This window comes from Haliotis asinina, chromosome 1 (assembly GCF_037392515.1).
Source record: "Haliotis asinina isolate JCU_RB_2024 chromosome 1, JCU_Hal_asi_v2, whole genome shotgun sequence".
NCBI lineage: Eukaryota > Metazoa > Mollusca > Gastropoda > Lepetellida > Haliotidae > Haliotis > Haliotis asinina.
Genome location: NC_090280.1, coordinates 68,413,941 through 68,437,500, shown reverse-complemented (window position 1 = coordinate 68,437,500; position 23,560 = coordinate 68,413,941).

The window sequence follows — 23,560 nt, the reverse complement described above, 5'->3', positions numbered from 1 at the left end:
GTATTGGTGTGTAACTGTTGGTGTCTGATGAAATGTATGTGTGTGTTTGAATGCTCTGTATGTTGGTTTGTTTTTTCTGTTGATATATGTGTTGGTGTGTCTGTGTGTGTCGACTTGTACTGATGTATGTGTGTTGAAATGTTGTTGTTTGTTGGTGGTGTGTTGGTGTTCTTTGGTATATGTGCGTGTGTACGTTGGTGTGTGTGTGTTGTTGTGTTGGTGTTTGTGTGTTGGAGTGTATTGGTGTTTGTTTGTTTGTGTTTTGTGTCCGGGTTTGTGTGTGTGTTTCTGTTTGCTGATATGTACTGGTGTGTTAGAGTGTGTGTGTTCTAGGCTCTTTGAGTTTGTGTGTTGTGTGTGTCTTTTTGTATTGGTGTATGTCTGTGTTCTGCTGTGTGTGTCTTCTTTGTTGGAGTGTATTGGTGGGTAACTGTTGGTGTCTGATGAAATGTATCTGTGTGTTTGAGTGTTCTATATGTCGGTTTGTTGTTTGTGTTGATACATGTGTTGGTGTCCCTGTGTGTGTCGGCGTGTATTGATGTATGTGTGTTGAAATGCTCTAGTGTGTTGGAGTGTGTTTGTGTTGGTGTCCTTTAATATATGTGCCTGTGTACGTTGGTGTGTGTGTGTTGTTGTGTTGGTGTTTGTGTGTTGAGTCTTTTGGTGTTTGCATGTTTATGTTGTGTCTGTGGGTTTGTGTGTGTCGGAGTGTATTGATGTATGTGTGTTGAAATGTTGTGGTGTGTTGGTGTGTGTCTGTGTTGGTGTTCTTTCGTATATGTACATATGTACGTTGGTGTGTGTGTGTTGTTGTTGTGTTGGTGTTTGTGTGATGGAGTGTGTTGGTGTTTGTGTGTTTGTCTTCTGTGTCTGGGTTGGGTGTGTGTTTGTGTTTGCTGATATGTGTTAGGGTGTTTGTGTGCAGGGGTGGGTGAGTTGGTGTCTTGGGTGTGTCTTTTTCTATTGGTGAATGTTTGTGTTCTTCTGTGTGTATCTTCTTTCTTTGTTGGAGTGTATTGGTGTGTAACTGTTGGTGTCTGATGAAATGTATGTGTGTGTTTGAATGTTCTGTATGTTGGTTTGTTTTTTCTGTTGTTATATGTGTTGGTGTGTCTGTGTGTGTCGACTTGTACTGATGTATGTGTGTTGAAATGTTGTTGTTTGTTGGTGGTGTGTTGGTGTTCTTTGGTATATGTGCGTGTGTACGTTGGTGTGTGTGTGTTGTTGTGTTGGTGTTTGTGTGTTGGAGTGTATTGGTGTTTGTGTGTTTGTGTTGTGTGTCCGGGTTTGTGTGTGTGTTTGTGTTTCCTGATATGTACTGGTGTGTTAGAGTGTGTGTGTTCTAGGCTCTTTGAGTGTGTGTGTTGTGTGTGTCTTTTTGTTTTGGTGAATGTCTGTGTTCTGCTGTGTGTGTCTTCTTTGTTTGTTGGAGTGTATTGGTGGGTAACTGTTGGTGTCTGATGAAATGTATCTGTGTCTTTGAGTGTTCTATATGTTGGTTTGTTGTTTGTGTTGATACATGTGTTGGTGTCCCTGTGTGTGTCGGCGTGTATTGATGTATGTGTGTTGAAATGGTGTGGTGTGTTAGTGTGTGTGTGTTGGTGTTCTTTGGTATATGTGCGTGTGTACGTTGGTGTGTGTGTGTGTTGTTGTGTTGGTGTTTGTGTGTTGAGTCTTTTGGTGTTTGCATGTTTATGTTGTGTCTGTGGGTTTGTGTGTGTCGGAGTGTATTGATGTATGTGTGTTGAAATGTTGTGGTGTGTTGGTGTGTGTCTGTGTTGGTGTTCTTTGGTATATGTACATATGTACGTTGGTGTGTGTGTGTTGTTGTGTTGGTGTTTGTGTGTTGGAGTGTATTGGTGTTTGTGTGTTTGTGTTGTGTCTCTGGGTTGGGTATGTGTTAGAGTGTGTGTGTGCAGGGGTGGGTGAGTTGGTGTGTTCGGTTTTCCTTTTTGTATTGGTGTATGTTTGTGTTGTGGTGTGTGTGTTCTTTCTTTGTTGGAGTGTATTGGTGTGTAACTGTTGGTGTCTGATGAAATGTATGTGTGTGTTTGAATGTTCTGTATGTTGGTTTGTTCTTTCTGTTGATATATGTGTTGGTGTGTCTGTGTGTGTCGACTTGTACTGATGTATGTGTGTTGAAATGTTGTTGTTTGTTGGTGGTGTGTTGGTGTTCTTTGGTATATGTGCGTGTGTACGTTGGTGTGTGTGTGTTGTTGTGTTGGTGTTTGTGTGTTGGTGTGTATTGGTGTTTGTTTGTTTGTGTTTTGTGTCCGGGTTTGTGTGTGTGTTTCTGTTTGCTGATATGTACTGGTGTGTTAGAGTGTGTGTGTTCTAGGCTCTTTGAGTTTGTGTGTTGTGTGTGTCTTTTTGTATTGGTGAATGTCTGTGTTCTGCTGTGTGTGTCTTCTTTGTTTGTTGGAGTGTATTGGTGTGTAACTGTTGGTGTCTGATGAAATGTATCTGTGTGTTTGAGTGTTCTATATGTTGGTTTGTTGTTTGTGTTGATACATGTGTTGGTGTCCCTGTGTGTGTCGGCGTGTATTGATGTATGTGTGTTGAAATGGTGTGGTGTGTTAGTGTGTGTGTGTTGGTGTTCTTTGGTATATGTGCGTGTGTATGTTGGTGTGTGTGTGTGTTGTTGTGTTGGTGTTTGTGTGTTGAGTCTTTTGGTGTTTGCATGTTTATGATGTGTCTGTGGGTTTGTGTGTGTCGGAGTGTAGTGATGTATGTGTGTTGAAATGTTGTGGTGTGTTGGTGTGTGTCTGTGTTGGTGTTCTTTGGTATATGTACATATGTACGTTGGTGTGTGTGTGCTGTTGTGTTAATGTTTGTGTGTTGGAGTGTATTGGTGTTTGTGTGTTTGTGTTGTGTGTCTGGGTTGGGTGTGTGTTTGTGTTTGCTGATATGTGTTAGGGTGTTTGTGTGCAGGGGTGGGTGAGTTGGTGTCTTGGGTGTGTCTTTTTCTATTGGTGAATGTTTGTGTTCTGCTGTGTGTATCTTCTTTCTTTGTTGGAGTGTATTGGTGTGTAACTGTTGGTGTCTGATGAAATGTATGTGTGTGTTTGAATGTTCTGTATGTTGTTTTGTTCTTTCTGTTGATATATGTGTTGGTGTGTCTGTGTGTGTCGACTTGTACTGATGTATGTGTGTTGAAATGTTGTTGTTTGTTGGTGGTGTGTTGGTGTTCTTTGGTATATGTGCGTGTGTACGTTGGTGTGTGTGTGTTGTTGTGTTGGTGTTTGTGTGTTGGAGTGTATTGGTGTTTGTTTGTTTGTGTTTTGTGTCCGGGTTTGTGTGTGTGTTTCTGTTTGCTGATATGTACTGGTGTGTTAGAGTGTGTGTGTTCTAGGCTCTTTGAGTTTGTGTGTTGTGTGTGTCTTTTTGTATTGGTGTATGTCTGTGTTCTGCTGTGTGTGTCTTCTTTGTTGGAGTGTATTGGTGGGTAACTGTTGGTGTCTGATGAAATGTATCTGTGTGTTTGAGTGTTCTATATGTCGGTTTGTTGTTTGTGTTGATACATGTGTTGGTGTCCCTGTGTGTGTCGGCGTGTATTGATGTATGTGTGTTGAAATGCTCTAGTGTGTTGGAGTGTGTTTGTGTTGGTGTCCTTTAATATATGTGCCTGTGTACGTTGGTGTGTGTGTGTTGTTGTGTTGGTGTTTGTGTGTTGAGTCTTTTGGTGTTTGCATGTTTATGTTGTGTCTGTGGGTTTGTGTGTGTCGGAGTGTATTGATGTATGTGTGTTGAAATGTTGTGGTGTGTTGGTGTGTGTCTGTGTTGGTGTTCTTTCGTATATGTACATATGTACGTTGGTGTGTGTGTGTTGTTGTTGTGTTGGTGTTTGTGTGATGGAGTGTGTTGGTGTTTGTGTGTTTGTCTTCTGTGTCTGGGTTGGGTGTGTGTTTGTGTTTGCTGATATGTGTTAGGGTGTTTGTGTGCAGGGGTGGGTGAGTTGGTGTCTTGGGTGTGTCTTTTTCTATTGGTGAATGTTTGTGTTCTTCTGTGTGTATCTTCTTTCTTTGTTGGAGTGTATTGGTGTGTAACTGTTGGTGTCTGATGAAATGTATGTGTGTGTTTGAATGTTCTGTATGTTGGTTTGTTTTTTCTGTTGTTATATGTGTTGGTGTGTCTGTGTGTGTCGACTTGTACTGATGTATGTGTGTTGAAATGTTGTTGTTTGTTGGTGGTGTGTTGGTGTTCTTTGGTATATGTGCGTGTGTACGTTGGTGTGTGTGTGTTGTTGTGTTGGTGTTTGTGTGTTGGAGTGTATTGGTGTTTGTGTGTTTGTGTTGTGTGTCCGGGTTTGTGTGTGTGTTTGTGTTTCCTGATATGTACTGGTGTGTTAGAGTGTGTGTGTTCTAGGCTCTTTGAGTGTGTGTGTTGTGTGTGTCTTTTTGTTTTGGTGAATGTCTGTGTTCTGCTGTGTGTGTCTTCTTTGTTTGTTGGAGTGTATTGGTGGGTAACTGTTGGTGTCTGATGAAATGTATCTGTGTCTTTGAGTGTTCTATATGTTGGTTTGTTGTTTGTGTTGATACATGTGTTGGTGTCCCTGTGTGTGTCGGCGTGTATTGATGTATGTGTGTTGAAATGGTGTGGTGTGTTAGTGTGTGTGTGTTGGTGTTCTTTGGTATATGTGCGTGTGTACGTTGGTGTGTGTGTGTGTTGTTGTGTTGGTGTTTGTGTGTTGAGTCTTTTGGTGTTTGCATGTTTATGTTGTGTCTGTGGGTTTGTGTGTGTCGGAGTGTATTGATGTATGTGTGTTGAAATGTTGTGGTGTGTTGGTGTGTGTCTGTGTTGGTGTTCTTTGGTATATGTACATATGTACGTTGGTGTGTGTGTGTTGTTGTGTTGGTGTTTGTGTGTTGGAGTGTATTGGTGTTTGTGTGTTTGTGTTGTGTCTCTGGGTTGGGTATGTGTTAGAGTGTGTGTGTGCAGGGGTGGGTGAGTTGGTGTGTTCGGTTTTCCTTTTTGTATTGGTGTATGTTTGTGTTGTGGTGTGTGTGTTCTTTCTTTGTTGGAGTGTATTGGTGTGTAACTGTTGGTGTCTGATGAAATGTATGTGTGTGTTTGAATGTTCTGTATGTTGGTTTGTTCTTTCTGTTGATATATGTGTTGGTGTGTCTGTGTGTGTCGACTTGTACTGATGTATGTGTGTTGAAATGTTGTTGTTTGTTGGTGGTGTGTTGGTGTTCTTTGGTATATGTGCGTGTGTACGTTGGTGTGTGTGTGTTGTTGTGTTGGTGTTTGTGTGTTGGAGTGTATTGGTGTTTGTTTGTTTGTGTTTTGTGTCCGGGTTTGTGTGTGTGTTTCTGTTTGCTGATATGTACTGGTGTGTTAGAGTGTGTGTGTTCTAGGCTCTTTGAGTTTGTGTGTTGTGTGTGTCTTTTTGTATTGGTGAATGTCTGTGTTCTGCTGTGTGTGTCTTCTTTGTTTGTTGGAGTGTATTGGTGTGTAACTGTTGGTGTCTGATGAAATGTATCTGTGTGTTTGAGTGTTCTATATGTTGGTTTGTTGTTTGTGTTGATACATGTGTTGGTGTCCCTGTGTGTGTCGGCGTGTATTGATGTATGTGTGTTGAAATGGTGTGGTGTGTTAGTGTGTGTGTGTTGGTGTTCTTTGGTATATGTGCGTGTGTACGTTGGTGTGTGTGTGTGTTGTTGTGTTGGTGTTTGTGTGTTGAGTCTTTTGGTGTTTGCATGTTTATGATGTGTCTGTGGGTTTGTGTGTGTCGGAGTGTAGTGATGTATGTGTGTTGAAATGTTGTGGTGTGTTGGTGTGTGTCTGTGTTGGTGTTCTTTGGTATATGTACATATGTACGTTGGTGTGTGTGTGCTGTTGTGTTAATGTTTGTGTGTTGGAGTGTATTGGTGTTTGTGTGTTTGTGTTGTGTGTCTGGGTTGGGTGTGTGTTTGTGTTTGCTGATATGTGTTAGGGTGTTTGTGTGCAGGGGTGGGTGAGTTGGTGTCTTGGGTGTGTCTTTTTCTATTGGTGAATGTTTGTGTTCTGCTGTGTGTATCTTCTTTCTTTGTTGGAGTGTATTGGTGTGTAACTGTTGGTGTCTGATGAAATGTATGTGTGTGTTTGAATGTTCTGTATGTTGTTTTGTTCTTTCTGTTGATATATGTGTTGGTGTGTCTGTGTGTGTCGACTTGTACTGATGTATGTGTGTTGAAATGTTGTTGTTTGTTGGTGGTGTGTTGGTGTTCTTTGGTATATGTGCGTGTGTACGTTGGTGTGTGTGTGTTGTTGTGTTGGTGTTTGTGTGTTGGAGTGTATTGGTGTTTGTTTGTTTGTGTTTTGTGTCCGGGTTTGTGTGTGTGTTTCTGTTTGCTGATATGTACTGGTGTGTTAGAGTGTGTGTGTTCTAGGCTCTTTGAGTTTGTGTGTTGTGTGTGTCTTTTTGTATTGGTGTATGTCTGTGTTCTGCTGTGTGTGTCTTCTTTGTTGGAGTGTATTGGTGGGTAACTGTTGGTGTCTGATGAAATGTATCTGTGTGTTTGAGTGTTCTATATGTCGGTTTGTTGTTTGTGTTGATACATGTGTTGGTGTCCCTGTGTGTGTCGGCGTGTATTGATGTATGTGTGTTGAAATGCTCTAGTGTGTTGGAGTGTGTTTGTGTTGGTGTCCTTTAATATATGTGCCTGTGTACGTTGGTGTGTGTGTGTTGTTGTGTTGGTGTTTGTGTGTTGAGTCTTTTGGTGTTTGCATGTTTATGTTGTGTCTGTGGGTTTGTGTGTGTCGGAGTGTATTGATGTATGTGTGTTGAAATGTTGTGGTGTGTTGGTGTGTGTCTGTGTTGGTGTTCTTTCGTATATGTACATATGTACGTTGGTGTGTGTGTGTTGTTGTTGTGTTGGTGTTTGTGTGATGGAGTGTGTTGGTGTTTGTGTGTTTGTCTTCTGTGTCTGGGTTGGGTGTGTGTTTGTGTTTGCTGATATGTGTTAGGGTGTTTGTGTGCAGGGGTGGGTGAGTTGGTGTCTTGGGTGTGTCTTTTTCTATTGGTGAATGTTTGTGTTCTTCTGTGTGTATCTTCTTTCTTTGTTGGAGTGTATTGGTGTGTAACTGTTGGTGTCTGATGAAATGTATGTGTGTGTTTGAATGTTCTGTATGTTGGTTTGTTTTTTCTGTTGTTATATGTGTTGGTGTGTCTGTGTGTGTCGACTTGTACTGATGTATGTGTGTTGAAATGTTGTTGTTTGTTGGTGGTGTGTTGGTGTTCTTTGGTATATGTGCGTGTGTACGTTGGTGTGTGTGTGTTGTTGTGTTGGTGTTTGTGTGTTGGAGTGTATTGGTGTTTGTGTGTTTGTGTTGTGTGTCCGGGTTTGTGTGTGTGTTTGTGTTTCCTGATATGTACTGGTGTGTTAGAGTGTGTGTGTTCTAGGCTCTTTGAGTGTGTGTGTTGTGTGTGTCTTTTTGTTTTGGTGAATGTCTGTGTTCTGCTGTGTGTGTCTTCTTTGTTTGTTGGAGTGTATTGGTGGGTAACTGTTGGTGTCTGATGAAATGTATCTGTGTCTTTGAGTGTTCTATATGTTGGTTTGTTGTTTGTGTTGATACATGTGTTGGTGTCCCTGTGTGTGTCGGCGTGTATTGATGTATGTGTGTTGAAATGGTGTGGTGTGTTAGTGTGTGTGTGTTGGTGTTCTTTGGTATATGTGCGTGTGTACGTTGGTGTGTGTGTGTGTTGTTGTGTTGGTGTTTGTGTGTTGAGTCTTTTGGTGTTTGCATGTTTATGTTGTGTCTGTGGGTTTGTGTGTGTCGGAGTGTATTGATGTATGTGTGTTGAAATGTTGTGGTGTGTTGGTGTGTGTCTGTGTTGGTGTTCTTTGGTATATGTACATATGTACGTTGGTGTGTGTGTGTTGTTGTGTTGGTGTTTGTGTGTTGGAGTGTATTGGTGTTTGTGTGTTTGTGTTGTGTCTCTGGGTTGGGTATGTGTTAGAGTGTGTGTGTGCAGGGGTGGGTGAGTTGGTGTGTTCGGTTTTCCTTTTTGTATTGGTGTATGTTTGTGTTGCGGTGTGTGTGTTCTTTCTTTGTTGGAGTGTATTGGTGTGTAACTGTTGGTGTCTGATGAAATGTATGTGTGTGTTTGAATGTTCTGTATGTTGGTTTGTTCTTTCTGTTGATATATGTGTTGGTGTGTCTGTGTGTGTCGACTTGTACTGATGTATGTGTGTTGAAATGTTGTTGTTTGTTGGTGGTGTGTTGGTGTTCTTTGGTATATGTGCGTGTGTACGTTGGTGTGTGTGTGTTGTTGTGTTGGTGTTTGTGTGTTGGAGTGTATTGGTGTTTGTTTGTTTGTGTTTTGTGTCCGGGTTTGTGTGTGTGTTTCTGTTTGCTGATATGTACTGGTGTGTTAGAGTGTGTGTGTTCTAGGCTCTTTGAGTTTGTGTGTTGTGTGTGTCTTTTTGTATTGGTGAATGTCTGTGTTCTGCTGTGTGTGTCTTCTTTGTTTGTTGGAGTGTATTGGTGTGTAACTGTTGGTGTCTGATGAAATGTATCTGTGTGTTTGAGTGTTCTATATGTTGGTTTGTTGTTTGTGTTGATACATGTGTTGGTGTCCCTGTGTGTGTCGGCGTGTATTGATGTATGTGTGTTGAAATGGTGTGGTGTGTTAGTGTGTGTGTGTTGGTGTTCTTTGGTATATGTGCGTGTGTACGTTGGTGTGTGTGTGTGTTGTTGTGTTGGTGTTTGTGTGTTGAGTCTTTTGGTGTTTGCATGTTTATGATGTGTCTGTGGGTTTGTGTGTGTCGGAGTGTAGTGATGTATGTGTGTTGAAATGTTGTGGTGTGTTGGTGTGTGTCTGTGTTGGTGTTCTTTGGTATATGTACATATGTACGTTGGTGTGTGTGTGCTGTTGTGTTAATGTTTGTGTGTTGGAGTGTATTGGTGTTTGTGTGTTTGTGTTGTGTGTCTGGGTTGGGTGTGTGTTTGTGTTTGCTGATATGTGTTAGGGTGTTTGTGTGCAGGGGTGGGTGAGTTGGTGTCTTGGGTGTGTCTTTTTCTATTGGTGAATGTTTGTGTTCTGCTGTGTGTATCTTCTTTCTTTGTTGGAGTGTATTGGTGTGTAACTGTTGGTGTCTGATGAAATGTATGTGTGTGTTTGAATGTTCTGTATGTTGTTTTGTTCTTTCTGTTGATATATGTGTTGGTGTGTCTGTGTGTGTCGACTTGTACTGATGTATGTGTGTTGAAATGTTGTTGTTTGTTGGTGGTGTGTTGGTGTTCTTTGGTATATGTGCGTGTGTACGTTGGTGTGTGTGTGTTGTTGTGTTGGTGTTTGTGTGTTGGAGTGTATTGGTGTTTGTTTGTTTGTGTTTTGTGTCCGGGTTTGTGTGTGTGTTTCTGTTTGCTGATATGTACTGGTGTGTTAGAGTGTGTGTGTTCTAGGCTCTTTGAGTTTGTGTGTTGTGTGTGTCTTTTTGTATTGGTGTATGTCTGTGTTCTGCTGTGTGTGTCTTCTTTGTTGGAGTGTATTGGTGGGTAACTGTTGGTGTCTGATGAAATGTATCTGTGTGTTTGAGTGTTCTATATGTCGGTTTGTTGTTTGTGTTGATACATGTGTTGGTGTCCCTGTGTGTGTCGGCGTGTATTGATGTATGTGTGTTGAAATGCTCTAGTGTGTTGGAGTGTGTTTGTGTTGGTGTCCTTTAATATATGTGCCTGTGTACGTTGGTGTGTGTGTGTTGTTGTGTTGGTGTTTGTGTGTTGAGTCTTTTGGTGTTTGCATGTTTATGTTGTGTCTGTGGGTTTGTGTGTGTCGGAGTGTATTGATGTATGTGTGTTGAAATGTTGTGGTGTGTTGGTGTGTGTCTGTGTTGGTGTTCTTTCGTATATGTACATATGTACGTTGGTGTGTGTGTGTTGTTGTTGTGTTGGTGTTTGTGTGATGGAGTGTGTTGGTGTTTGTGTGTTTGTCTTCTGTGTCTGGGTTGGGTGTGTGTTTGTGTTTGCTGATATGTGTTAGGGTGTTTGTGTGCAGGGGTGGGTGAGTTGGTGTCTTGGGTGTGTCTTTTTCTATTGGTGAATGTTTGTGTTCTTCTGTGTGTATCTTCTTTCTTTGTTGGAGTGTATTGGTGTGTAACTGTTGGTGTCTGATGAAATGTATGTGTGTGTTTGAATGTTCTGTATGTTGGTTTGTTTTTTCTGTTGTTATATGTGTTGGTGTGTCTGTGTGTGTCGACTTGTACTGATGTATGTGTGTTGAAATGTTGTTGTTTGTTGGTGGTGTGTTGGTGTTCTTTGGTATATGTGCGTGTGTACGTTGGTGTGTGTGTGTTGTTGTGTTGGTGTTTGTGTGTTGGAGTGTATTGGTGTTTGTGTGTTTGTGTTGTGTGTCCGGGTTTGTGTGTGTGTTTGTGTTTCCTGATATGTACTGGTGTGTTAGAGTGTGTGTGTTCTAGGCTCTTTGAGTGTGTGTGTTGTGTGTGTCTTTTTGTTTTGGTGAATGTCTGTGTTCTGCTGTGTGTGTCTTCTTTGTTTGTTGGAGTGTATTGGTGGGTAACTGTTGGTGTCTGATGAAATGTATCTGTGTCTTTGAGTGTTCTATATGTTGGTTTGTTGTTTGTGTTGATACATGTGTTGGTGTCCCTGTGTGTGTCGGCGTGTATTGATGTATGTGTGTTGAAATGGTGTGGTGTGTTAGTGTGTGTGTGTTGGTGTTCTTTGGTATATGTGCGTGTGTACGTTGGTGTGTGTGTGTGTTGTTGTGTTGGTGTTTGTGTGTTGAGTCTTTTGGTGTTTGCATGTTTATGTTGTGTCTGTGGGTTTGTGTGTGTCGGAGTGTATTGATGTATGTGTGTTGAAATGTTGTGGTGTGTTGGTGTGTGTCTGTGTTGGTGTTCTTTGGTATATGTACATATGTACGTTGGTGTGTGTGTGTTGTTGTGTTGGTGTTTGTGTGTTGGAGTGTATTGGTGTTTGTGTGTTTGTGTTGTGTCTCTGGGTTGGGTATGTGTTAGAGTGTGTGTGTGCAGGGGTGGGTGAGTTGGTGTGTTCGGTTTTCCTTTTTGTATTGGTGTATGTTTGTGTTGTGGTGTGTGTGTTCTTTCTTTGTTGGAGTGTATTGGTGTGTAACTGTTGGTGTCTGATGAAATGTATGTGTGTGTTTGAATGTTCTGTATGTTGGTTTGTTCTTTCTGTTGATATATGTGTTGGTGTGTCTGTGTGTGTCGACTTGTACTGATGTATGTGTGTTGAAATGTTGTTGTTTGTTGGTGGTGTGTTGGTGTTCTTTGGTATATGTGCGTGTGTACGTTGGTGTGTGTGTGTTGTTGTGTTGGTGTTTGTGTGTTCAGTCTTTTGGTGTTTGCATGTTTATGTTGTGTCTGTGGGTTTGTGTGTGTCGGAGTGTAGTGATGCATGTGTGTTGAAATGTTGTGGTGTGTTGGTGTGTGTCTGTGTTGGTGCTCTTTGGTATATGTACATATGTACGTTGGTGTGTGTGTGTTGTTGTGTTGGTGTTTGTGTGTTGGAGTGTTTTGGTGTTTGTGTGTTTGTGTTGTGTGTCTGGGTTGGGTGTGTGTTTGTGTTTGCTGATATGTGTTAGGGTGTTTGTGTTCAGGGGTGGGTGAGTTGGTGTCTTGGGTGTGTCTTTTTCTATTGGTAAATGTTTGTGTTCTGCTGTGTGTATCTTCTTTGTTTGTTGGAGTGTATTGGTGTGTAACTGTTGGTGTCTGATGAAATGTATGTGTGTGTTTGAATGCTCTGTATGTTGGTTTGTTTTTTCTGTTGATATATGTGTTGGTGTGTCTGTGTGTGTCGACTTGTACTGATGTATGTGTGTTGAAATGTTGTTGTTTGTTGGTGGTGTGTTGGTGTTCTTTGGTATATGTGCGTGTGTACGTTGGTGTGTGTGTGTTGTTGTGTTGGTGTTTGTGTGTTGGAGTGTATTGGTGTTTGTTTGTTTGTGTTTTGTGTCCGGGTTTGTGTGTGTGTTTCTGTTTGCTGATATGTACTGGTGTGTTAGAGTGTGTGTGTTCTAGGCTCTTTGAGTTTGTGTGTTGTGTGTGTCTTTTTGTATTGGTGAATGTCTGTGTTCTGCTGTGTGTGTCTTCTTTGTTTGTTGGAGTGTATTGGTGTGTAACTGTTGGTGTCTGATGAAATGTATCTGTGTGTTTGAGTGTTCTATATGTTGGTTTGTTGTTTGTGTTGATACATGTGTTGGTGTCCCTGTGTGTGTCGGCGTGTATTGATGTATGTGTGTTGAAATGGTGTGGTGTGTTAGTGTGTGTGTGTTGGTGTTCTTTGGTATATGTGCGTGTGTACGTTGGTGTGTGTGTGTGTTGTTGTGTTGGTGTTTGTGTGTTGAGTCTTTTGGTGTTTGCATGTTTATGTTGTGTCTGTGGGTTTGTGTGTGTCGGAGTGTATTGATGTATGTGTGTTGAAATGTTGTGGTGTGTTAGTGTGTGTCTGTGTTGGTGTTCTTTGGTATATGTACATATGTACGTTGGTGTGTGTGTGCTGTTGTGTTAATGTTTGTGTGTTGGAGTGTATTGGTGTTTGTGTGTTTGTGTTGTGTGTCTGGGTTGGGTGTGTGTTTGTGTTTGCTGATATGTGTTAGGGTGTTTGTGTGCAGGGGTGGGTGAGTTGGTGTCTTGGGTGTGTCTTTTTCTATTGGTGAATGTTTGTGTTCTGCTGTGTGTATCTTCTTTCTTTGTTGGAGTGTATTGGTGTGTAACTGTTGGTGTCTGATGAAATGTATGTGTGTGTTTGAATGTTCTGTATGTTGTTTTGTTCTTTCTGTTGATATATGTGTTGGTGTGTCTGTGTGTGTCGACTTGTACTGATGTATGTGTGTTGAAATGTTGTTGTTTGTTGGTGGTGTGTTGGTGTTCTTTGGTATATGTGCGTGTGTACGTTGGTGTGTGTGTGTTGTTGTGTTGGTGTTTGTGTGTTGGAGTGTATTGGTGTTTGTGTGTTTGTGTTGTGTGTCCGGGTTTGTGTGTGTGTTTGTGTTTCCTGATATGTACTGGTGTGTTAGAGTGTGTGTGTTCTAGGCTCTTTGAGTGTGTGTGTTGTGTGTGTCTTTTTGTATTGGTGAATGTCTGTGTTCTGCTGTGTGTGTCTTCTTTGTTTGTTGGAGTGTATTGGTGGGTAACTGTTGGTGTCTGATGAAATGTATCTGTGTCTTTGAGTGTTCTATATGTTGGTTTGTTGTTTGTGTTGATACATGTGTTGGTGTCCCTGTGTGTGTCGGCGTGTATTGATGTATGTGTGTTGAAATGGTGTGGTGTGTTAGTGTGTGTGTGTTGGTGTTCTTTGGTATATGTGCGTGTGTACGTTGGTGTGTGTGTGTGTTGTTGTGTTGGTGTTTGTGTGTTGAGTCTTTTGGTGTTTGCATGTTTATGTTGTGTCTGTGGGTTTGTGTGTGTCGGAGTGTATTGATGTATGTGTGTTGAAATGTTGTGGTGTGTTGGTGTGTGTCTGTGTTGGTGTTCTTTGGTATATGTACATATGTACGTTGGTGTGTGTGTGTTGTTGTGTTGGTGTTTGTGTGTTGGAGTGTATTGGTGTTTGTGTGTTTGTGTTGTGTCTCTGGGTTGGGTATGTGTTAGAGTGTGTGTGTGCAGGGGTGGGTGAGTTGGTGTGTTCGGTTTTCCTTTTTCTATTGGTGTATGTTTGTGTTGTGGTGTGTGTGTTCTTTCTTTGTTGGAGTGTATTGGTGTGTAACTGTTGGTGTCTGATGAAATGTATGTGTGTGTTTGAATGTTCTGTATGTTGGTTTGTTCTTTCTGTTGATATATGTGTTGGTGTGTCTGTGTGTGTCGACTTGTACTGATGTATGTGTGTTGAAATGTTGTTGTTTGTTGGTGGTGTGTTGGTGTTCTTTGGTATATGTGCGTGTGTACGTTGGTGTGTGTGTGTTGTTGTGTTGGTGTTTGTGTGTTGGAGTGCATTGGTGTTTGTGTGTTTGTGTTGTGTGTCCGGGTTTGTGTGTGTGTTTCTGTTTGCTGATATGTACTGGTGTGTTAGAGTGTGTGTGTTCTAGGCTCTTTGAGTTTGTGTGTTGTGTGTGTCTTTTTGTATTGGTGTATGTCTGTGTTCTGCTGTGTGTGTCTTCTTTGTTGGAGTGTATTGGTGGGTAACTGTTGGTGTCTGATGAAATGTATCTGTGTGTTTGAGTGTTCTATATGTCGGTTTGTTGTTTGTGTTGATACATGTGTTGGTGTCCCTGTGTGTGTCGGCGTGTATTGATGTATGTGTGTTGAAATGCTCTAGTGTGTTGGAGTGTGTTTGTGTTGGTGTCCTATAATACATGTGCCTGTGTACGTTGGTGTGTGTGTGTTGTTGTGTTGGTGTTTGTGTGTTGAGTCTTTTGGTGTTTGCATGTTTATGATGTGTCTGTGGGTTTGTGTGTGTCGGAGTGTATTGATGTATGTGTGTTGAAATGTTGTGGTGTGTTGGTGTGTGTCTGTGTTGGTGTTCTTTGGTATATGTACATATGTACGTTGGTGTGTGTGTGCTGTTGTGTTAATGTTTGTGTGTTGGAGTGTATTGGTGTTTGTGTGTTTGTGTTGTGTGTCTGGGTTGGGTGTGTGTTTGTGTTTGCTGATATGTGTTAGGGTGTTTGTGTGCAGGGGTGGGTGAGTTGGTGTCTTGGGTGTGTCTTTTTCTATTGGTGAATGTTTGTGTTCTGCTGTGTGTATCTTCTTTCTTTGTTGGAGTGTATTGGTGTGTAACTGTTGGTGTCTGATGAAATGTATGTGTGTGTTTGAATGTTCTGTATGTTGTTTTGTTCTTTCTGTTGATATATGTGTTGGTGTGTCTGTGTGTGTCGACTTGTACTGATGTATGTGTGTTGAAATGTTGTTGTTTGTTGGTGGTGTGTTGGTGTTCTTTGGTATATGTGCGTGTGTACGTTGGTGTGTGTGTGTTGTTGTGTTGGTGTTTGTGTGTTGGAGTGTATTGGTGTTTGTGTGTTTGTGTTGTGTGTCCGGGTTTGTGTGTGTGTTTGTGTTTCCTGATATGTACTGGTGTGTTAGAGTGTGTGTGTTCTAGGCTCTTTGAGTGTGTGTGTTGTGTGTGTCTTTTTGTATTGGTGAATGTCTGTGTTCTGCTGTGTGTGTCTTCTTTGTTTGTTGGAGTGTATTGGTGGGTAACTGTTGGTGTCTGATGAAATGTATCTGTGTCTTTGAGTGTTCTATATGTTGGTTTGTTGTTTGTGTTGATACATGTGTTGGTGTCCCTGTGTGTGTCGGCGTGTATTGATGTATGTGTGTTGAAATGGTGTGGTGTGTTAGTGTGTGTGTGTTGGTGTTCTTTGGTATATGTGCGTGTGTACGTTGGTGTGTGTGTGTGTTGTTGTGTTGGTGTTTGTGTGTTGAGTCTTTTGGTGTTTGCATGTTTATGTTGTGTCTGTGGGTTTGTGTGTGTCGGAGTGTATTGATGTATGTGTGTTGAAATGTTGTGGTGTGTTGGTGTGTGTCTGTGTTGGTGTTCTTTGGTATATGTACATATGTACGTTGGTGTGTGTGTGTTGTTGTGTTGGTGTTTGTGTGTTGGAGTGTATTGGTGTTTCTGTGTTTGTGTTGTGTCTCTGGGTTGGGTATGTGTTAGAGTGTGTGTGTGCAGGGGTGGGTGAGTTGGTGTGTTCGGTTTTCCTTTTTCTATTGGTGTATGTTTGTGTTGTGGTGTGTGTGTTCTTTCTTTGTTGGAGTGTATTGGTGTGTAACTGTTGGTGTCTGATGAAATGTATGTGTGTGTTTGAATGTTCTGTATGTTGGTTTGTTCTTTCTGTTGATATATGTGTTGGTGTGTCTGTGTGTGTCGACTTGTACTGATGTATGTGTGTTGAAATGTTGTTGTTTGTTGGTGGTGTGTTGGTGTTCTTTGGTATATGTGCGTGTGTACGTTGGTGTGTGTGTGTTGTTGTGTTGGTGTTTGTGTGTTGGAGTGCATTGGTGTTTGTGTGTTTGTGTTGTGTGTCCGGGTTTGTGTGTGTGTTTCTGTTTGCTGATATGTACTGGTGTGTTAGAGTGTGTGTGTTCTAGGCTCTTTGAGTTTGTGTGTTGTGTGTGTCTTTTTGTATTGGTGTATGTCTGTGTTCTGCTGTGTGTGTCTTCTTTGTTGGAGTGTATTGGTGGGTAACTGTTGGTGTCTGATGAAATGTATCTGTGTGTTTGAGTGTTCTATATGTCGGTTTGTTGTTTGTGTTGATACATGTGTTGGTGTCCCTGTGTGTGTCGGCGTGTATTGATGTATGTGTGTTGAAATGCTCTAGTGTGTTGGAGTGTGTTTGTGTTGGTGTCCTATAATACATGTGCCTGTGTACGTTGGTGTGTGTGTGTTGTTGTGTTGGTGTTTGTGTGTTGAGTCTTTTGGTGTTTGCATGTTTATGTTGTGTCTGTGGGTTTGTGTGTGTCGGAGTGTATTGATGTATGTGTGTTGAAATGTTGTGGTGTGTTGGTGTGTGTCTGTGTTGGTGCTCTTTGGTATATGTACATATGTACGTTGGTGTGTGTGTGTTGTTGTGTTGGTGTTTGTGTGTTGGAGTGTGTTGGTGTTTGTAGCTTTGTGTTGTGTGTCTGGGTTGGGTGTGTGTTTGTGTTTGCTGATATGTGTTAGGGTGTTTGTGTGCAGTGGTGGGTGAGTTGGTGTCTTGGGTGTGTCTTTCTCTAATGGTGAATGTTTGTGTTCTTCTGTGTGTATCTTCTTTCTTTGTTGGAGTGTATTGGTGTGTAACTGTTGGTGTCTGATGAAATGTATGTGTGTGTTTGAATGTTCTGTATGTTGTTTTGTTCTTTCTGTTGATATATGTGTTGGTGTGTCTGTGTGTGTCGACTTGTACTGATGTATGTGTGTTGAAATGTTGTTGTTTGTTGGTGGTGTGTTGGTGTTCTTTGGTATATGTGCGTGTGTACGTTGGTGTGTGTGTGTTGTTGTGTTGGTGTTTGTGTGTTGGAGTGTATTGGTGTTTGTGTGTTTGTGTTGTGTGTCCGGGTTTGTGTGTGTGTTTGTGTTTCCTGATATGTACTGGTGTGTTAGAGTGTGTGTGTTCTAGGCTCTTTGAGTGTGTGTGTTGTGTGTGTCTTTTTGTATTGGTGAATGTCTGTGTTCTGCTGTGTGTGTCTTCTTTGTTTGTTGGAGTGTATTGGTGGGTAACTGTTGGTGTCTGATGAAATGTATCTGTGTCTTTGAGTGTTCTATATGTTGGTTTGTTGTTTGTGTTGATACATGTGTTGGTGTCCCTGTGTGTGTCGGCGTGTATTGATGTATGTGTGTTGAAATGGTGTGGTGTGTTAGTGTGTGTGTGTTGGTGTTCTTTGGTATATGTGCGTGTGTACGTTGGTGTGTGTGTGTGTTGTTGTGTTGGTGTTTGTGTGTTGAGTCTTTTGGTGTTTGCATGTTTATGTTGTGTCTGTGGGTTTGTGTGTGTCGGAGTGTATTGATGTATGTGTGTTGAAATGTTGTGGTGTGTTGGTGTGTGTCTGTGTTGGTGTTCTTTGGTATATGTACATATGTACGTTGGTGTGTGTGTGTTGTTGTGTTGGTGTTTGTGTGTTGGAGTGTATTGGTGTTTGTGTGTTTGTGTTGTGTCTCTGGGTTGGGTATGTGTTAGAGTGTGTGTGTGCAGGGGTGGGTGAGTTGGTGTGTTCGGTTTTCCTTTTTCTATTGGTGTATGTTTGTGTTGTGGTGTGTGTGTTCTTTCTTTGTTGGAGTGTATTGGTGTGTAACTGTTGGTGTCTGATGAAATGTATGTGTGTGTTTGAATGTTCTGTATGTTGGTTTGTTCTTTCTGTTGATATATGTGTTGGTGTGTCTGTGTGTGTCGACTTGTACTGATGTATGTGTGTTGAAATGTTGTTGTTTGTTGGTGGTGTGTTGGTGTTCTTTGGTATATGTGCGTGTGTACGTTGGTGTGTGTGTGTTGTTGTGTTGGTGTTTGTGTGTTGGAGTGCATTGGTGTTTGTGTGTTTGTGTTGTGTGTCCGGGTTTGTGTGTGTGTTTCTGTTTGCTGATATGTACTGGTGTGTTAGAGTGTGTGTGTTCTAGGCTCTTTGAGTTTGTGTGTTGTGTGTGTCTTTTTGTATTGGTGTATGTCTGTGTTCTGCTGTGTGTGTCTTCTTTGTTGGAGTGTATTGGTGGGTAACTGTTGGTGTCTGATGAAATGTATCTGTGTGTTTGAGTGTTCTATATGTCGGTTTGTTGTTTGTGTTGATACATGTGTTGGTGTCCCTGTGTGTGTCGGCGTGTATTGATGTATGTGTGTTGAAATGCTCTAGTGTGTTGGAGTGTGTTTGTGTTGGTGTCCTTTAATACATGTGCCTGTGTACGTTGGTGTGTGTGTGTTGTTGTGTTGGTGTTTGTGTGTTGAGTCTTTTGGTGTTTGCATGTTTATGTTGTGTCTGTGGGTTTGTGTGTGTCGGAGTGTATTGATGTATGTGTGTTGAAATGTTGTGGTGTGTTAGTGTGTGTCTGTGTTGGTGTTCTTTGGTATATGTACATATGTACGTTGGTGTGTGTGTGCTGTTGTGTTAATGTTTGTGTGTTGGAGTGTATTGGTGTTTGTGTGTTTGTGTTGTGTGTCTGGGTTGGGTGTGTGTTTGTGTTTGCTGATATGTGTTAGGGTGTTTGTGTGCAGGGGTGGGTGAGTTGGTGTCTTGGGTGTGTCTTTTTCTATTGGTGAATGTTTGTGTTCTGCTGTGTGTATCTTCTTTCTTTGTTGGAGTGTATTGGTGTGTAACTGTTGGTGTCTGATGAAATGTATGTGTGTGTTTGAATGTTCTGTATGTTGTTTTGTTCTTTCTGTTGATATATGTGTTGGTGTGTCTGTGTGTGTCGACTTGTACTGATGTATGTGTGTTGAAATGTTGTTGTTTGTTGGTGGTGTGTTGGTGTTCTTTGGTATATGTGCGTGTGTACGTTGGTGTGTGTGTGTTGTTGTGTTGGTGTTTGTGTGTTGGAGTGTATTGGTGTTTGTGTGTTTGTGTTGTGTGTCCGGGTTTGTGTGTGTGTTTGTGTTTCCTGATATGTACTGGTGTGTTAGAGTGTGTGTGTTCTAGGCTCTTTGAGTGTGTGTGTTGTGTGTGTCTTTTTGTATTGGTGAATGTCTGTGTTCTGCTGTGTGTGTCTTCTTTGTTTGTTGGAGTGTATTGGTGGGTAACTGTTGGTGTCTGATGAAATGTATCTGTGTCTTTGAGTGTTCTATATGTTGGTTTGTTGTTTGTGTTGATACATGTGTTGGTGTCCCTGTGTGTGTCGGCGTGTATTGATGTATGTGTGTTGAAATGGTGTGGTGTGTTAGTGTGTGTGTGTTGGTGTTCTTTGGTATATGTGCGTGTGTACGTTGGTGTGTGTGTGTGTTGTTGTGTTGGTGTTTGTGTGTTGAGTCTTTTGGTGTTTGCATGTTTATGTTGTGTCTGTGGGTTTGTGTGTGTCGGAGTGTATTGATGTATGTGTGTTGAAATGTTGTGGTGTGTTGGTGTGTGTCTGTGTTGGTGTTCTTTGGTATATGTACATATGTACGTTGGTGTGTGTGTGTTGTTGTGTTGGTGTTTGTGTGTTGGAGTGTATTGGTGTTTGTGTGTTTGTGTTGTGTCTCTGGGTTGGGTATGTGTTAGAGTGTGTGTGTGCAGGGGTGGGTGAGTTGGTGTGTTCGGTTTTCCTTTTTCTATTGGTGTATGTTTGTGTTGTGGTGTGTGTGTTCTTTCTTTGTTGGAGTGTATTGGTGTGTAACTGTTGGTGTCTGATGAAATGTATGTGTGTGTTTGAATGTTCTGTATGTTGGTTTGTTCTTTCTGTTGATATATGTGTTGGTGTGTCTGTGTGTGTCGACTTGTACTGATGTATGTGTGTTGAAATGTTGTTGTTTGTTGGTGGTGTGTTGGTGTTCTTTGGTATATGTGCGTGTGTACGTTGGTGTGTGTGTGTTGTTGTGTTGGTGTTTGTGTGTTGGAGTGCATTGGTGTTTGTGTGTTTGTGTTGTGTGTCCGGGTTTGTGTGTGTGTTTCTGTTTGCTGATATGTACTGGTGTGTTAGAGTGTGTGTGTTCTAGGCTCTTTGAGTTTGTGTGTTGTGTGTGTCTTTTTGTATTGGTGTATGTCTGTGTTCTGCTGTGTGTGTCTTCTTTGTTGGAGTGTATTGGTGGGTAACTGTTGGTGTCTGATGAAATGTATCTGTGTGTTTGAGTGTTCTATATGTCGGTTTGTTGTTTGTGTTGATACATGTGTTGGTGTCCCTGTGTGTGTCGGCGTGTATTGATGTATGTGTGTTGAAATGCTCTAGTGTGTTGGAGTGTGTTTGTGTTGGTGTCCTATAATACATGTGCCTGTGTACGTTGGTGTGTGTGTGTTGTTGTGTTGGTGTTTGTGTGTTGAGTCTTTTGGTGTTTGCATGTTTATGATGTGTCTGTGGGTTTGTGTGTGTCGGAGTGTATTGATGTATGTGTGTTGAAATGTTGTGGTGTGTTGGTGTGTGTCTGTGTTGGTGTTCTTTGGTATATGTACATATGTACGTTGGTGTGTGTGTGCTGTTGTGTTAATGTTTGTGTGTTGGAGTGTATTGGTGTTTGTGTGTTTGTGTTGTGTGTCTGGGTTGGGTGTGTGTTTGTGTTTGCTGATATGTGTTAGGGTGTTTGTGTGCAGGGGTGGGTGAGTTGGTGTCTTGGGTGTGTCTTTTTCTATTGGTGAATGTTTGTGTTCTGCTGTGTGTATCTTCTTTCTTTGTTGGAGTGTATTGGTGTGTAACTGTTGGTGTCTGATGAAATGTATGTGTGTGTTTGAATGTTCTGTATGTTGTTTTGTTCTTTCTGTTGATATATGTGTTGGTGTGTCTGTGTGTGTCGACTTGTACTGATGTATGTGTGTTGAAATGTTGTTGTTTGTTGGTGGTGTGTTGGTGTTCTTTGGTATATGTGCGTGTGTACGTTGGTGTGTGTGTGTTGTTGTGTTGGTGTTTGTGTGTTGGAGTGTATTGGTGTTTGTGTGTTTGTGTTGTGTGTCCGGGTTTGTGTGTGTGTTTGTGTTTCCTGATATGTACTGGTGTGTTAGAGTGTGTGTGTTCTAGGCTCTTTGAGTGTGTGTGTTGTGTGTGTCTTTTTGTATTGGTGAATGTCTGTGTTCTGCTGTGTGTGTCTTCTTTGTTTGTTGGAGTGTATTGGTGGGTAACTGTTGGTGTCTGATGAAATGTATCTGTGTCTTTGAGTGTTCTATATGTTGGTTTGTTGTTTGTGTTGATACATGTGTTGGTGTCCCTGTGTGTGTCGGCGTGTATTGATGTATGTGTGTTGAAATGGTGTGGTGTGTTAGTGTGTGTGTGTTGGTGTTCTTTGGTATATGTGCGTGTGTACGTTGGTGTGTGTGTGTGTTGTTGTGTTGGTGTTTGTGTGTTGAGTCTTTTGGTGTTTGCATGTTTATGTTGTGTCTGTGGGTTTGTGTGTGTCGGAGTGTATTGATGTATGTGTGTTGAAATGTTGTGGTGTGTTGGTGTGTGTCTGTGTTGGTGTTCTTTGGTATATGTACATATGTACGTTGGTGTGTGTGTGTTGTTGTGTTGGTGTTTGTGTGTTGGAGTGTATTGGTGTTTCTGTGTTTGTGTTGTGTCTCTGGGTTGGGTATGTGTTAGAGTGTGTGTGTGCAGGGGTGGGTGAGTTGGTGTGTTCGGTTTTCCTTTTTCTATTGGTGTATGTTTGTGTTGTGGTGTGTGTGTTCTTTCTTTGTTGGAGTGTATTGGTGTGTAACTGTTGGTGTCTGATGAAATGTATGTGTGTGTTTGAATGTTCTGTATGTTGGTTTGTTCTTTCTGTTGATATATGTGTTGGTGTGTCTGTGTGTGTCGACTTGTACTGATGTATGTGTGTTGAAATGTTGTTGTTTGTTGGTGGTGTGTTGGTGTTCTTTGGTATATGTGCGTGTGTACGTTGGTGTGTGTGTGTTGTTGTGTTGGTGTTTGTGTGTTGGAGTGCATTGGTGTTTGTGTGTTTGTGTTGTGTGTCCGGGTTTGTGTGTGTGTTTCTGTTTGCTGATATGTACTGGTGTGTTAGAGTGTGTGTGTTCTAGGCTCTTTGAGTTTGTGTGTTGTGTGTGTCTTTTTGTATTGGTGTATGTCTGTGTTCTGCTGTGTGTGTCTTCTTTGTTGGAGTGTATTGGTGGGTAACTGTTGGTGTCTGATGAAATGTATCTGTGTGTTTGAGTGTTCTATATGTCGGTTTGTTGTTTGTGTTGATACATGTGTTGGTGTCCCTGTGTGTGTCGGCGTGTATTGATGTATGTGTGTTGAAATGCTCTAGTGTGTTGGAGTGTGTTTGTGTTGGTGTCCTATAATACATGTGCCTGTGTACGTTGGTGTGTGTGTGTTGTTGTGTTGGTGTTTGTGTGTTGAGTCTTTTGGTGTTTGCATGTTTATGTTGTGTCTGTGGGTTTGTGTGTGTCGGAGTGTATTGATGTATGTGTGTTGAAATGTTGTGGTGTGTTGGTGTGTGTCTGTGTTGGTGCTCTTTGGTATATGTACATATGTACGTTGGTGTGTGTGTGTTGTTGTGTTGGTGTTTGTGTGTTGGAGTGTGTTGGTGTTTGTAGCTTTGTGTTGTGTGTCTGGGTTGGGTGTGTGTTTGTGTTTGCTGATATGTGTTAGGGTGTTTGTGTGCAGTGGTGGGTGAGTTGGTGTCTTGGGTGTGTCTTTCTCTAATGGTGAATGTTTGTGTTCTTCTGTGTGTATCTTCTTTCTTTGTTGGAGTGTATTGGTGTGTAACTGTTGGTGTCTGATGAAATGTATGTGTGTGTTTGAATGTTCTGTATGTTGGTTTGTTTTTTCTGTTGATATATGTGTTGGTGTGTCTGTGTGTGTCGACTTGTACTGATGTATGTGTGTTGAAATGTTGTTGTTTGTTGGTGGTGTGTTGGTGTTCTTTGGTATATGTGCGTGTGTACGTTGGTGTGTGTGTGTTGTTGTGTTGGTGTTTGTGTGTTGGAGTGGATTGGTGTTTGTGTGTTTGTGTTGTGTGTCCGGGTTTGTGTGTGTGTTTGTGTTTGCTGATATGTACTGGTGTGTTAGAGTGTGTGTGTTCTAGGCTCTTTGAGTTTGTGTGTTGTGTGTGTCTTTTTGTATTGGTGAATGTCTGTGTTCTGCTGTGTGTGTCTTCTTTGTTTGTTGGAGTGTATTGGTGGGTAACTGTTGGTGTCTGATGAAATGTATCTGTGTCTTTGAGTGTTCTATATGTTGGTTTGTTGTTTGTGTTGATACATGTGTTGGTGTCCCTGTGTGTGTCGGCGTGTATTGATGTATGTGTGTTGAAATGGTGTGGTGTGTTAGTGTGTGTGTGTTGGTGTTCTTTGGTATATGTGCGTGTGTACGTTGGTGTGTGTGTGTGTTGTTGTGTTGGTGTTTGTGTGTTGAGTCTTTTGGTGTTTGCATGTTTATGTTGTGTCTGTGGGTTTGTGTGTGTCGGAGTGTTTTGATGTATGTGTGTTGAAATGTTGTGGTGTGTTGGTGTGTGTCTGTGTTGGTGTTCTTTGGTATATGTACATATGTACGTTGGTGTGTGTGTGTTGTTGTGTTGGTGTTTGTGTGTTGGAGTGTATTGGTGTTTGTGTGTTTGTGTTGTGTCTCTGGGTTGGGTATG